The sequence below is a fragment of the Pteropus medius genome, unplaced genomic scaffold (assembly GCF_902729225.1).
Source record: "Pteropus medius unplaced genomic scaffold, Ma_sr-lr_union100, whole genome shotgun sequence".
In the NCBI taxonomy this organism is placed as follows: Eukaryota; Metazoa; Chordata; class Mammalia; order Chiroptera; family Pteropodidae; genus Pteropus; species Pteropus medius.
In genome coordinates, this window is record NW_024349803.1 from 5674824 (window position 1) to 5690041 (window position 15218).

Here is a 15218-nt window from a genome sequence, read left to right on the forward strand (position 1 = left end):
ATACTCATATTTATCAAAAGCAACACACTCATATTCTCACCAAAAATCATCTATAAGAATGTTCACAGCAGCACTATTCATAATGGGCCTAAACTGGCAACAATCCACGTGTCTATCAGCAGGTGACTGTATCAATCAGTTGTGTTCTATTCACACAACAGAAAGGTATACAGCAATGAGAGCGATGGACCATACTATATGCAATACCAAGAATCTCCCAAATATAATGCTAAATGAAAAAAGCCTGACACTAAAGAGTACATACTGCATGCTCTATTTGTATAAAAATCAAAGGTGGGCAAAAGCAATCAGTGCTGTTAGATGTCAGGATAGTAATTACTTCTAGAACAAGCTGAGGGGTAGTAAACAGGAGACTCAAGAGGGGCTCTGAGGTACTGTTGATGTTCTATTTCTTAATCTAGGTGCTGGTTTTATAGCTGGGTTCATGTTCGAAAAATTTCTTACGATTTGTAAAATAAAATGTTTACCTAAAATAATTATCAGAGAACATTCCTCCAAAGACATACTTGAACAAAATTTCACCCAAATTAGATGATTCAAATAATGAGAAGACCTATCCTTCACCCATTTACTATCAAGAAATAAGATATTCCACTAAGAACAGATGTGCTACAACTAGACAGTGTACACTGATCTCTGTAGAACTTCCAAATGATCTAATGCAGCACTAATGAAACACCAACAATCTCTACAAGCAAGAGGAAACCTCACTCATCTGTACATTAAAATATTTGTTTAGTGCCTTCCAGGTGCCAGACACTGTTCTAAGAGCTAGAAATTCAGTGATGAGTAAGATAAATAAAAATCTTACCCTCATGGATTTTATCTTCAATCACCCTAAGTTATTGAATAAAGAACACCTAGGAAATTGATTTGTTTCTTCTGAAACATTTCATCAAAAGCAAAACTGAGGCTATGTCCAATCGTTTGCCTTTTTGATATCAGTTTCATTTGGTAAGCCCACTAACCAGAGTTAACTATGAATTGAATCTAAGAGTGTGTAAGTGTGTGTGCGTATGTGAGCATGTGCATACATGCGCGTGTTCATAAAAAAAATAACGCAGATAGTCTCAGTGTTTGTTAGAATTTATCACTAAATGCAAACCACACAGAGGGTGTGAGATTGTCTAAGAGACAAAAATATGATTAAGTGAAGTGAACGAAGTGTGTGAAACACTATAGGAGAACACAGGAGAGTGTGTGTAACTAAGGCTGAAATCTTGCAACTAACATAAATCTGCTCCATTAGTGAGTTTTTTCTTAAGCTTCCCCACCACTCCCCAAGATCTCATGATGTAAAAGAAGTCACCTGTTTCACCTGACATTACCATATCCAGTCTCTTGTGGTATATTCACAGGAAAAAAGCCGGCACATAAGCAATCTAATTCAAGCTCAAGGCTGCATCAGAATTATTCTCTATTCAAAGGATTAAATCCTCAAAACTGGTCCCTTATCCCTCCTGGAACATTCTTGCCTCTCCCCACTGAGAGCTGTTGAACACCATCTGTGCTAATAAGGCTCTGTGACTTAAACCCATCGACCTCCTAGGATGACTGTGGATTCTCCTTCTCAAAAGGTCTTTAAAAATAGAACAGATATTCTCTTCTGGGAAGTGTGGCTTAGGCAGAGCTCCAGCCAAAACGATGATTGTCCTTTCATAAGGTCCTATGAAGAACCATCTATAATCAGAATTATCAAGGTTTGGCGATTGGGAGGGGTTGTCCTCTCCTGTTGAAGTCAGTGCTTTGCAAATAGCATAATTTCCCCCATTTAAACCAAGTTATTCCCTACCTTGTCAGACTCATTAACTAGGATCTTGTTCAAGTAGCATCTTCTCTACAAAACCTTCCCTGGCTCCTCTTCCCAATCTAGAGTTGAATATACTTTCCTCTGACTCCTCCAAGCTTTTAAAGAATATTTTGGTAAAGAATATTTTTCTGTCCCTTGAGGGATATGAGTTTTATGAAGACAGGGGCCATAATTGTCCATTCTCAGATCCAGTGTCATGGTACATGGCATATGGTAGGTATTCCATTGTCATTTGTTGAATGAATGCCAGTGACCACCAGGTAATACTTACAAAATGGAACTTTTGGAAAACAACTTTCTCCAAAACACAAAGAGAAGCTGGTTTAATAAATGGGACAGAAGTTAAGCCATCTACTTCATCTTAAAAAAATTATCTTGTCCGTATCTCTTGTGAAAACTCAGGCAATGTCTGATGAATTCAGAGTATTTCTTAAGGAGTTTTTTGTCAGAATGATAAGCAGAAACTTGAATGTCTTCCAAAGAGCTCCCAGGAATTTTCTTTCTAACTGATCAGGGAGATAGAGAAAGAGTCAAAGGGAGATATAGGGTTAAATTGAAAAAGAAAAATTAACTTATAGAATCTATATACATTTAATATCATAAATATCATTCTTTGGATAATAAGAAGAGCTGAGAAATAAAAGGTAATAGGTTTGGATTCAAGACTTGTTCTGATTGCTATTTTGCTTAGCCAACAAGTTGGTCCATTGTTGAGAAGATGCTTTTAAAATGGGACAGCTTAACTTCTGGGTTTCACTCTGAGCAAGAGGAAAGCAGCCCCTAATATCTGGGAACTGGCTTGGTATGCTATTTTGGTGCTATCAGCCAGGACTTGGCATTGCTAGGAGCTGGCCTGGCACATACAGCTAGGTTTTCGTGTTCCATTGAACAAAGATGTTTTCATTAGAACACCAAGATAGCACGACGTCACTGTGTACCCATCATGAAGTAAAATGAAAACTAGATTTCTCCACAATCATGCTTGAACCAGACAAAAGCATAAACACTGTCCAAACCACTAAAATGACCAAATATCCCCCCATCCTTGTTAAAATGAGTGACTGCTGCTTTTTTCCCCGATTACAGCTTTAGTCTTGGTCTATTCTTCCTTTCTAGATAAGATCTGTTAAGGTACTCAATTATAGAATTGTCCTGGCTTCCTAAAACCATCCAATCCAGAGGAAAGCTCTCCTTCCTTAAATTCTCCTGAAAACATCTAACAATAGTCTAAATTCTATAAATCCTTTCTTAAACTCTCTTAATAAGATGCCTCACAGTTCCCTATGGAGAGTGTCCTCCTTGTGACGACAGGCAGTAACCCAAATTTATTCAACTACAGGTATCTTCCTGGTGGCTGGAGGGTATTCTCTAACATTATTTGTCCCCCATTCCTTCTCCAGTATGCCAGAGTTGAACACTAAGATATTAAACTCTCTTGATTAAATTTTGCATTTCTATCATATTATAATAAGTTATTATTATTCTATCCTACCTTGGTTAAACAGAATATTTTAGAAACCCCCAGAGGAGATGAAGATAAAATACACGACTTTTAAGAAATGAAAAAAAGAGAAGGAACAATTGGAGTTTCTATTTTCTTATGCCCCTTATATATGAGAAGGAAATAGCCTTCTATAATGTGGAGCTCTGTGGTCAAATTCGCTCCATGGAAGCAAATTTTTTTTCTTTTAGATCTTAGAAAATTATATTTTTTCGAAGATCCTCAACTCATCACCATCATTTCTACCAGTTTTCTCTGCAAGAAGATTCTCCATGGAGCTGTCATAATATTTTTCTTCCCACTGAGAATACCAGAGTGCTTTCTCTTCCCAAGTTCTTTTTATGTTGTATAATGTGACAGGTTATTAAATCAATTTCTCTTCCTATCTTTAAATAAAGCACAGCATCAAGTACAGTGATCGTTTAGAATTAAACATGACAACCTGGAGATGTTTGGATTCATTCTTCAGTTCTAATACACACACATACACAACCCACAGTTCTCTTGTGCAGGCACTCGCTCTCTTGCAAACTCATGCACATTGTATATTAATAAAAACATTGATAATTAGTTTGTTTAGCACTTTTATTATATCAGTTATGTTATATTAAGAATTAATATACATATTAATATAAAGATAATTTTGAAAGGAGGACAGAATTGTGATTAGAATCACTTAACTGAGCTCATTTCATTCCAAACCAGGAAATACTTAGTCTGTGACTGGGCAAGAAGAGATGACAAAGGTCTGTTCAAGATTTTTTTTTTTTTAAAGAATTGCTTCCTTTGATTCTCACAGTTTTCTGGTAAGAGCACATTGGTATGATCATTCCAGATAGGCAAATGGGTAATTTTCAAAGCTTAAAAAATATGTGTATTCTTTGACCTAATACTTCCCTTTGACCTAATACAATTGTAAGTGTTCACAGAATTATATTGATAATAACATTGATGGCTAGCACTTATCTAATGCTAAGTACTAGACTCTGTCGTGTGTTCAATCCTCAAAACAACCCTGCAATACAGGTATTTTTATTATTCCCATTATACAGAGGAGAAAATGGAGGTAACTGTGTAAGATCTTATTACTGGCAAATAACGGGAGCCGGGATTCAAATACAGGTAGTCTGTGACCTGGGATAACCGTGCACCAGTACAGCATCCTATCTCTCACCATTAAAAGCATGTTCATTGTAGAATCACTGAACAACACGTTCTGCCCCCAGTATGATCTGTCATCATTCATTCAATTGCTCAGACCTCTGGAATCACTCTCGACTCCTCTCTTTCGCATACTGTACATCCAATCCATTGGCAACTTTTATAGAGTCTACTTTTTAGATATATATCATTTCAAAACACTTCCCATCTTTCCATAGTTGCCACCTGATCCAAACTATATCTCTCACATGGATAAATGCAGTAGCTCCTGAGTTGTCTCCGGCATCTGCTCTTGTCTCTGTACACTGTCTGACACAAGCGAACAGTTTAGTCCCATAAAATGCAAATCGCTTCCCTGCTCTAAGCCTTCTGTTGCCCTGCCCCCCATCCTCTGGCCCCTTGCTGCCTCTTCAACATCATTTCCTCTCACTCTTGTCTTCTTATCCCACGGCTCTCCACCTTGCCTCCATGCTAGTCCTCAAATAAGCCAAGTAAATGTCTGTGTCACGGGCTTTGTTGGTCCTTCTGTTGGACCACTCTTTCCCTATATCCAGGTGACCAACTCCCCTACTCATTCAGGTTTCTGTGCAAATATTGCTTCCTCAAAGAAGTCCTCTCTGAATACAATTTTTAAACTAGTCCCCCTATCATTTTCCACACCCTTCCCTACATCATTTTTCTTCATAGCACTTACCACTACCTGATAATAGAGTATGTATTTATGGTTTATTTTTTATTCTCCCCACTAGCACAAAAGCTGGGGCCATGTATTGTTCCCTGCTATATTCCCAGCCCACTGAACAGTACTTAGTATATAGTAGAAACTCAATAAATGTTTGCTGAATAAATCAAAAACTAAACTGTTTACATGTGTACCATTAGTGGACCGGTAGGTGAATCATGGCTCATCTATAGGATGAACTGCTCTCTTGTTAGTAAATTATAGTGGAAAATACTTATTAGGATTGATAACCATGGTTGGAAAAATCTCAAGGTAGCAAGTGGGGAGTAGGCAAGAAAAGGATCCAACAGTAAAGAGATGAAGATGCTTGTGTTTGGGCTTAGGTAGCTCCCACAGACAAGGGTACACTGGTTTCTAAGGAAGGGGCAAGACTTGGCATAATGGGCACCAGCAGGAGAGGGCTCATGCTGTGATTAAATGGTCTGAAATCTGAAGTCATACGATTTTAGAGGGCAGGTTCCACCCATACTGACCATGTGATCTTAGAAATCTTATTATATCTCTGAATCTCAGTTCTCACATGTGTAAATTGACTTCAGTAGGCTATTGTAAGGAATCAATGAAAAAAATGTGGAAAGGCTATGCAGATACTAGTTGCTCTTATATCTTCTTCCTTTTTCCCTCCTCTTCTTCCTCCTTCTTTTTCTTCATTTTCTTCTTCTCTGTTCCTTTGTTGTATCTAATGGCAGTAGCATATACATGTATTATTTTGAAAACTGGTGTTTAAAACCAAGAGAGAGATTTCAACTTTTATTTTCTTCCTGTTATTTCTTCAAACTATGCATTTCCTAGGTTTATTATTCAGAGTAGAAAGTCTTTCCCTTTAAAAATTCTATATTTGTATCTTTGAAGCTTCTAAGACAATACCTTAAGTAGGAATTTGGATTGTAAACATTCCTACATTCTTCCTATCCACACCTTTTAAGATAATCATAGGCTCCTTAGTTAACAAATGTTTCAGGACATAGTCCATGATTTACCTGTGAGGTAAACACTGGACACTATTCCTATTAAGAGGCAGGGTCTATGTCCCTGTCCTGAGATTGCCATGCATGGAAGACCACATTCGGATGCTCCAAATGGAAGTCCTAGCCTGACAGGAGACACCTTCAAATGATTCGCAACCCCAGCCTTAAATCATCACTAGCCTTCCAGTCTCCCCAGCTGAGGCCCTAGACATTGTGAAACAAGGGTACTGTGCCCTGTCTGAGATCTCGATGAACACGATACAGTTTAATAAAATGAGTTTAATAAAATGATTGCTTTAAGCTTTTCAATTTTAGGGTAATTGTTATACAACAATAGTAACTAGAAGAAGCCAAATGAAGCAAATCTCCAAAAGGAGCAGGCTTAATAGGTGTCCTCTGCTAGGAAGACCAGGTTCTCAGAAGTTGTTTTAAAAAGGCTCAAATTAAAATAGGAGGTATAAAAGGTATCAAGTTTTCTTGCTTTAGTACACAGTTCCAAAACTGTAATCTTTCAACAAGAAGAACTAGTCTTCACACTCAAGAAGAAAATAACTAAGACCAAATTCTTGGATGAGAGGAAGCTCTAGAAGTATCAAGTATTTGAAAACTGACTAGCCAAGATAGGGAGTTGAGCATTTTTGAGCTTGAATCAAGATAAAATATTTAATTAGCCTATAAACTGACCTGAGAATATCTGGAGTTTTCAGAAGGGAAGTATTTTCTTGTCACTTTTCTTCTAAGACTGGCAAACAGTGGGAGCTGATGTTGGCACAGAAGCAAAGATGGAAAGGTAAGGTTATCAGCGTGACCTCTCTGATTCCCATCCACAGATTAGAGAACAGGGACAAGTGGAATGAAGTTGCTCAAAGTCTATTCATCTTCAAAATGCAGAGAGTGCAGGAGATGAGGAGGCTTAGATAATTCCCTACCAGGGAGCCGAAACAGATTAATCAAAGTGACTAGTCAGAGACTTGGCAGAAACTTAGAAACCTGTTAAATTTTGCCAGTGAAAGTTCTCTTATTTTACACAGATGAACAGGATTAAGAATACTTGGGCTAGGTGAATGACCAAAAACTTGCCTCTGGCATTAAACACACCTCAATGTAAGTATTACCTGATAATATCTTCTATATACGGAGTACTAGGTGATATACTAACACATTAGTTTTGCATATGTTATCTCCTTTAAACATAATACTTAATATTTATTAAGCACTATGTTAAGCAGTTATTAAGCATCATCTCATATTTTCCTTATAATAACCCCCATCAATAGGTTTTGCTATTGCCTCCATTTTAGAGATCTTGAAAACACAGGCCCAGGAAAATGGAGGCTTTTGCATAAGGTAAGATCATACAGATAACCCGAGTGGTCTGATTCTAGAGGCGGTAGCATCAGCCTCTTCATTCTCCTGCCAGCCAATCATTAATCCTGACAACAGCCACTTAGACATGAGGTAGTATGAGAGGCTCAGAGACGTTAAGTAACTTTCCAAAGTCACACAGTTGATGTGTGGTGGGCCTAGGCCTTGTTTCCAGATCATTTCAGATGAAACCCGGCGGCTATGACAGGTTTCTAAGTTGTCAGGCAGTGTTCTGAGGTTCAACTGAAGCTTGGTGGGTCACGCCATAAGTTGTTAACTTTGATTCTGAGCTAAACAAACAGTGGGCTTATTTTTTTTCTTATGATACTTTTTGAGTTTTCAGGTTATTTTTAGTGATAGAAACATATTTTCCTATTTTAAACTGAAATCTTACCTAGGCCCCCAATATACATAATAGTTAAAAGTGATATTTTATTAGCATAAATTCATTTTATATTGAAATTTCTGTCACTATAATGTCAATCAATGGGAGCACAATATGAGAGTCAATGGTTTCTGATGTGTTAAAAGTATGTGTGTTGCTTTTTTTTCTAGCTCTGGCTCCGGACGCAGCAGCTGTTGTGATGTTGATGCCCAAGAAGAACCAGATTGCCATTTATGAACTCGTTTTCTAGGAGGGAGTGATGGTGGCCAAGAAGGGTGTTCACAGGCCTAAACACTCCAAGCTGGCAGACAAGAATGTGCCTAATCTTCATGTCATGAAGGCCATGCCGTCTCTGAAATCACGAGGCTACGTGAAGGAACAGTTTGCCTGGAGACATTTCTACTGGTACCTTACCAATGAGAGTATCCAGTATCTCCATGATTACCACCACTTGCCCCGCAAGATTGTGCCTGCAAGTGTGCGCCGCAGCCGGCCTGAGACTAGCAGGCTAAGGCCCAAAGTTCTGGAGGGCAAGCGACCTGCGAGGCTCACTAGAGGGGAAGCTGACACACACATACCAGGGAGCGCCGTGCTCCCTGGTGCCAACAAGAAAGCTGAGGCCAGGGCTGGGTCAGCAACTGAATTCCAGTTCAGAGGTGTATTTGGTCGTGGATGTGGTCAGTAAAGTTGGAGGGATTATTTTGTGTTGAATAAATTTGTGGCCAGAAAAAAAAAAAAAGTATGTGTGTTGTTTTCTGTTATATATTTTAAGTATTAAAACTATATTTTAGGAAATGTTCTATATGTTGATTGGGACATTGGTTACTCAAATGTATATACATTTGTCAAAACAAATCAAACCAAACATCTAAAATGGATGCATTTTATATGCAAATTGCCTCATTAACGTTGACAAAAAGTTATATTTACATTTCAAACAAATGTTTGCAGTACTTCTGAAGTAGTGAGGCTCCTCCCAGAACACTATTTGGAAGTCTTGAAAGCAAACAGTTTGGTGGCTCAGAACAGAGAAATTGAGAACTGTTTGTGTCCTAAGGTTCAAATGAAGACATTGAAGAATTTCAAACTCATTCCAGGAATTTCTATGGCTTAAAAAACCCATATAATCCCTGAATGCTCACAAGAAAAACTTGCTATGTGTCTACAATCAGTTGCTTTTCAAAGCAGACAGAGGAAAAAACGAGGTGGAATAAAGCTGGTTTTCATTCTGTCTTCCATGGTGTCTTACTGAGAGACCCATGAGGAGGATAAACTCAGATGAAGACCAGGGGTGGGAGAGAAGAGGCAGTGAGGCTTCCAGTCTTTACCTTCAGCTACAGGGCTCTCCTTGCTCTCCCTACCCCACTCTCCCCACAGGAAGAAGAAAGGGAGAGAGAAGCAAAGAAGAGGAGCATGAAGCAGTTTAAAACCAAAAATATGTGAGGAAAGAAAATTAAGGCTGACAGACCCAGGTTACAAACCGCTGTGTAGAACATCTCCGAGAGGCAGGAAATGTCCTTCAAGCATCATCTCATGACTCCATTCAACATACTCACAACTGCCTTGTCTGCATACAGTTTGCAGACAAACACATAAACAGAACCCTTTTAGATCGACTACTCTAGCCTCTGGCACCACTAATTCTACTTCTATGTGAAATGGATAAGCCTCCCAATGTAGTTAAATTCTTATGAGCTGAGTTCTTATTCTCCTGAATGAGAAAAGAATGGTCCTCAAAAACCCACTGTCTTTGGAGGTGAACATGGGGAAATAGACCAGGGAAATGCAATCCATCTAACTACTGAATTACAAGCATCCACGGTGCCGGGGGCACTGTGGAAGATACTGAGGATGCAAAATCATTACAGTGGTCACATCTTCAGCGTCCCAGAATTCACTTCCCCAGTGACTTCCAGATATGTCCCAAATATGCTGCTTCTAGGCGTGGGGCTCTTTAAATTGCCTTAGCCCACAGAAAACTTGAGAACTAAAGAGCACATCTTTATTTAGAAAACATTTCTCAAAAAAATGACACATGTTCAATAGTCCTAGCACTTACTGAGCACTCACTCTGTTGTACCAGGTACTGTTCTAATCACTCTGTTGTACCAGGTACTGTTCTAATCACTCTACATGTATTAACTAATTTAATCCTCATAATGGCTCTTAGGAGATAGTTACCATTATGATACCCATTTTATAGAGGAGAAAACTTAGGCACAGAAAGGTTTGGGTAATTTGCTCATTAGGACAGCTGGACTAGGACTTAAACCTGGGCCTCCTGGCTCCACAGTCTGAGCTCTGAACCCCTACGCCATTCACCATCGGCAACCTTTAGGAGGCCAGGCTGAAACCATTACAAATTGGAGTTAAAACAGATGATTTGAGTATTCACCAAAGCAAACTTATTTTCTATTTAAAAAAAATAAATACAAAGAGTTTAAAATAAATTCTTGAATTCTCCGAGGGGAGTAAACATGTTCATTTTAAAGACTAGTGGCAGTGGTGTCATAAGGAATTACTCTATCTATATGGAGGCCAGAATGAGAGAGGTACAGTCATAGGTTCAACCAAAGACATAAAGATGAGTTCAAATCCTAATACCACTTCTTACTAGTCTTATGACCTTAGACTTGGAATTTTCCTATGTGAGGGTCAGCTTTCTTGTCTATAAAATGGGTAATCACAGTCTCTGTCTCCTAACACCATTATGAGGATGGTACTCATTATTCTCAGAGAAGGGCAGTGAAGGATAGTTTCTGAAGTCAAACAGTCTGGGTTCAATTCATCATAGTTTCTCAACTTACTACTTGTGTGGCCCTTGAGCAAATTAAGTAACTCTACTGTGCCTCTATATAAAATATATATGGACCCATTTGGGGGTTGTTTTGAGAATCAAATATGATGACACATGTAAAATGCTCAGGACATTACCTGATACATTGTATACTACTCTCAATGTATTTAAGGTATTATTAATAAACTACCATTACTATTAGTAAAAAAGATTAAATGGATTGAAATTACAAAGAAAAGATGACTTTCTTAAGGAGATGATTATCAAAAGTAAGTCTAGTCAAACATTAAAACAGGTACCTAGAAACTATGTTGAAACATCTTCTCTGAGATGCTGAAAGTGGTTCAAGCTATGATTTAAAGGCAGAGAGCTTTAAATCATAAATGCCTCTTCAAGCTCTTTCCTCAACCTGTAATTCCATCTTTTAAATACTCATCATAGGACTCAAGCTATAATACAAAACCCACAGTGACCAATGCTGAGTTTGAATTCCCAAAGTGTGGCTTGCCAGTTCTTCAAGCTTAAGAGGCTGTGAAGCCCATGTCTTTCTTCTCTACAGGAGGCCAGACATCATCCTTCAAGCCGATTAATCATCATCGGGGCACATAAGAGATTTAAGAGTCAACACAAGATTTCAGTTCAAATCATTATTTCCTAATTTGCAGCCTAAAATTTCCCATCTTGTGTGATTCTGCTCTCAGATATCAGGATGGTGACAATTTTGAGATGTCAAAGATAAGAAAGCCACTTTGTCACATAATATGCCACCCAATAATCTTCTTTTCCTTCATCCACGCGCATCACTTACTGAGTGAACATCTGCAACTGTCGCCTCTGGTCACAGCGATGTGACCTCGGGCAGCAGGAAGGAAATATTTTCTCATTTTAATATTTCATTTTGTTGTCTTCTCTATTCAATGCTCCAGGAAAGATTAATAATATCACCAAAATGAACTTCCTTTTTTTTAAAGAAAAGAAATTATTCTTATTAATGATGTGTTAAAGGGGAGGTAGAAAGCAACATCAAAGTTTTCCTAAACGGGATTTTGATGTGAAACCACAGTGGAAACTTTGTGAACAACCGAAGAAAACTGTTGTTTTTTTATCATCTGTCATGCTAGGTGTTAGCCATGAAACACTGCAAGTCAGCAAAGTGTGAACAGAAAATCTTTTGAGAAAGAAGCCTGTTTGTGATATCCAGAGGGAATGCTTTAATTGACTTAATTTTCATTTTTTAGCTCCTTTCTGTGTCCATAATTGAGAGGTTAACTGTTTCAGAGACTCAGCTCAGTGGGGTGTAGGAAGGTAGTCTACACTCAAACATCTTCCAGGGCCCTTCTGGTAGGTTGAGTCAGTGAAGCAGGCTGACTAATAGGAAGCCCAGGGACAAACTCGTAGTCTGGGTACGAGTAGCTGCCATCTCCAACTCATCATTGCACAACGATTAAAGGTTCCATGTTGCCAGATTTTCTGGTAACTCAGAAGAAACCAGAAACCTGGAATTTTATGAAAAATACCCTGATCTTCAAGTTTTGTCAAGCAGTACAAAACTTGTTTGAACACCATGAAGGCCAACCAAAGTATGTTTGGAGACTAGATAGAGGTCTCCAGCTTAAAGTTTACAACCTCTAGTAAAGTAAAGAGAACACAGGTTTTGGAATCAATCAGATTGCAGCTTTACTATTTACTAGTGTGTGACCTGGGATGTTTTATTAATTCAGACCAGCCTCAGTCTCTTTATCTGGTTAGTAAAGTCTACATTGCAGGCTATGTTGTAAGGATTAGAAAGAATACATGTAAAATGACTACTATATAGCTGGTATCAACACATACAGATGGCTACTTTATTCTGTCATCACTTAAATGTTCATATTGCCTAGTGTATTTTCATAAAATTCTAGCACTTTGGAGCAATGTAAAATTGAGTATCTCAGGTACAGGTGAAACTGCTATTTTCAGCTTCATCCTCCTGGCTCAATACACAAAAGAGTGATGGCTCACTACTGCCCCAAGTATGAAGGAGACTTATTCTGTGGAACTCTTCCATAAGCTCTCTAGCCAAGAAGGATTTGCTGAAAAAGTTCACAGCCCACTACTTTGGGAGTGGGTAAACCCACCACCATGGACCCATATTTCCCCTTCTGTGCTGCTAGCGAGGATGCTAGATCATATGACTACTAAATCCTACATATACCTGGGTAGGTGGGGAGTGGGGAGAAAAGATGGAAAATAATGCAAGAATGCAAGAGTGATCGATTTTTAGCCACATTCCATTTAAAGGTAGCCTAGGCATCCCTGAGATGGTCTACACACTGCACATTCAAGGAAGGGAAAAAATTTAAGTCAGGCCCCTGTTTGGAGCCTTCTTTCTCAAGGTCATGTGACCATCTGAGCTTCCAGCCCTCTGTCTAGTTCTTCTACTAGACTCTGCAGTCTTTGAGGACACAACCCATGTCTTTTTCATGGTACTCAATACATGCTGGCATTAATTTCAATGTCTGTGCCACCTTTTCACGGGGCTGTTATGAGAAACAAATGAAATAATGTAAGTAGATGGGCTTCATAAATACAAAATGCTACATGGATATATTATTATAAGTAATATTAATCTTGCATTAGAGTCCACTGATAATTGATGTGTTAGATATAACCAGACAAATTATGACCAACGATTATTATTATTACCAACAATCCACCAAACCCCTGATTCACAATAGCATGTCTTTGTATGGAATTGATCTAAGGCTAATTAGTCCTCAGAATTACCTAGAGCTTCCTATGGAGGAGCTTAATAACTGCGTATTAAAATCAAGTGGAAATAAGGAATTAAAGGTGTTTGGAGCGACACACTAGTAGTGTGGCATATAATTTGGCTTTTTTCCAATGAGGACAAGTACAGGGCCATTGCATCGCGAGCTTAGCTCTGACACATGGAGAACATTCAGCACGCCCAGGGAATGGAGCATATGTTCCAGGAAACTGAATAAGAGCCTGAAGTTCACAAGGGCTCCTGCCTTTTGAATGCCTTTTCATTTATCCCACTTAGACATGTTTACTCCCAGGAGTCAGCGAACATATTAGTACCCACCAAGGCTGGAGGAAATCATTTCCATTCTTCACTGGAAGAAGAAATGTTTTCCAAATTAATCATTACACTGAACGGCACCATGTAGTGTTGCCATTTTATGGCCAGGAGTGAGCACAAGGGGAATTTATAAAGATTGGTATACTTCTAATACAGGGAAATTAAATGGTAGGTCTGCAACTCTCAGTTTGGAACGTGTTCCTCAGCTCCAAGTTTTCTCTTTTTTCCCTTCCTGACAGTCATTGCCATTAAATAGGTACTGAAAGTTTCCCATTAAAAGCAGCATCCCATCTCTACATTCTGGGAAGAAATGAAAGCAACCTCTTTGTCTTCTCGGTCCTCAGACACGTATCCCAAAGCCTGCTGGTCTACCAAGAGCAGCTATCTGCCTCACATTTCAGAGCAACTGAGTTCCAATATTTTACAGCCATACGGATTTATGCTCATTGACTCTTAATACTATTAACAGTACAGAAGGTCAAATTGTAGGTCTTTTTGAGTCTAAATATCAGGCTTATATTTTTATGATCCATTTTAGAAGTCAAATGTCCTCTTCTACTGCTAGCAGGCTATATAGCCAATAAAAGAGCAGTTGTCCTCCATATGGGAGGCCATTTGAAGGTAGCCCTAACCATTGCAGTAGTAACCGGAGCTATAAACTGGGGCAATACAGGGCCTTTTCCCTGCCGGAATTCCATTACAAAAGTTGCAGGCCAGCAATCATGAGTAATAAAAAGAACATGTCAATCTCTAGATACAGCTGCCCACAAAACGCTTAAGCCGTAAAATTAATGGCCCACGGTAACATTTTTACAAACTCCCCGTAAAATTAATAGCCTCGGTAACATTTTTATAAACTCCCTTTCCTTGTCCTCCCCAACCCAGCCTAATTCTCTAGCACAGGGGTCTCCAACACCAGGGCCTTGCACTGGTACCGGTCCATGGCCTGTTTGGAACTGGGCCACACAGCAGGAGGTGAGTGGAGGGCTAGCCAGCGAAGCTTCATCTGTATTTGCAGCTGCTCCCCAGCACTAGCATCACTGCCTCAGCTCCCCCTCAGATCATCAGGCATTAGATTCTCATAAGAGCACTGGTCCTGGTGCCAGAAAAGTTAAGGACTGCTGCTCTAACATACCAAAGATACTCTGGAACTGTGTTAGCTATTTACACTTACTCTTACATTAATTAAAATTAAATAATTAAAAATGCCAGTTTTCCAGTTATAGAATCCATCTTTCAAGTGCTCACCAGCAACATGCATCTAGTTACTTACTACCTTACAGGACAGAGCAGAGAACATTTCTATCATTGCTGGGAGTTCTATTGGAGAATGCTGACTTAGATAGTGTCTCTTTTGCCAAACTTTAAAATTCTTTATGAAAA

At 38.9% G+C, this 15218-nt stretch overlaps 1 protein-coding gene and 1 pseudogene across 2 annotated transcripts in view; one reads left to right on the forward strand and one right to left on the reverse strand.

Moving 5' to 3' along the window:
- Positions 1 to 15218, reverse strand: part of CPNE4 (copine 4) — a 412001-nt gene that overhangs the window by 288098 nt on the left and 108685 nt on the right. The window lies entirely within an intron of this gene.
- Positions 8153 to 8638, forward strand: LOC120582078 (40S ribosomal protein S10-like; annotated as a pseudogene).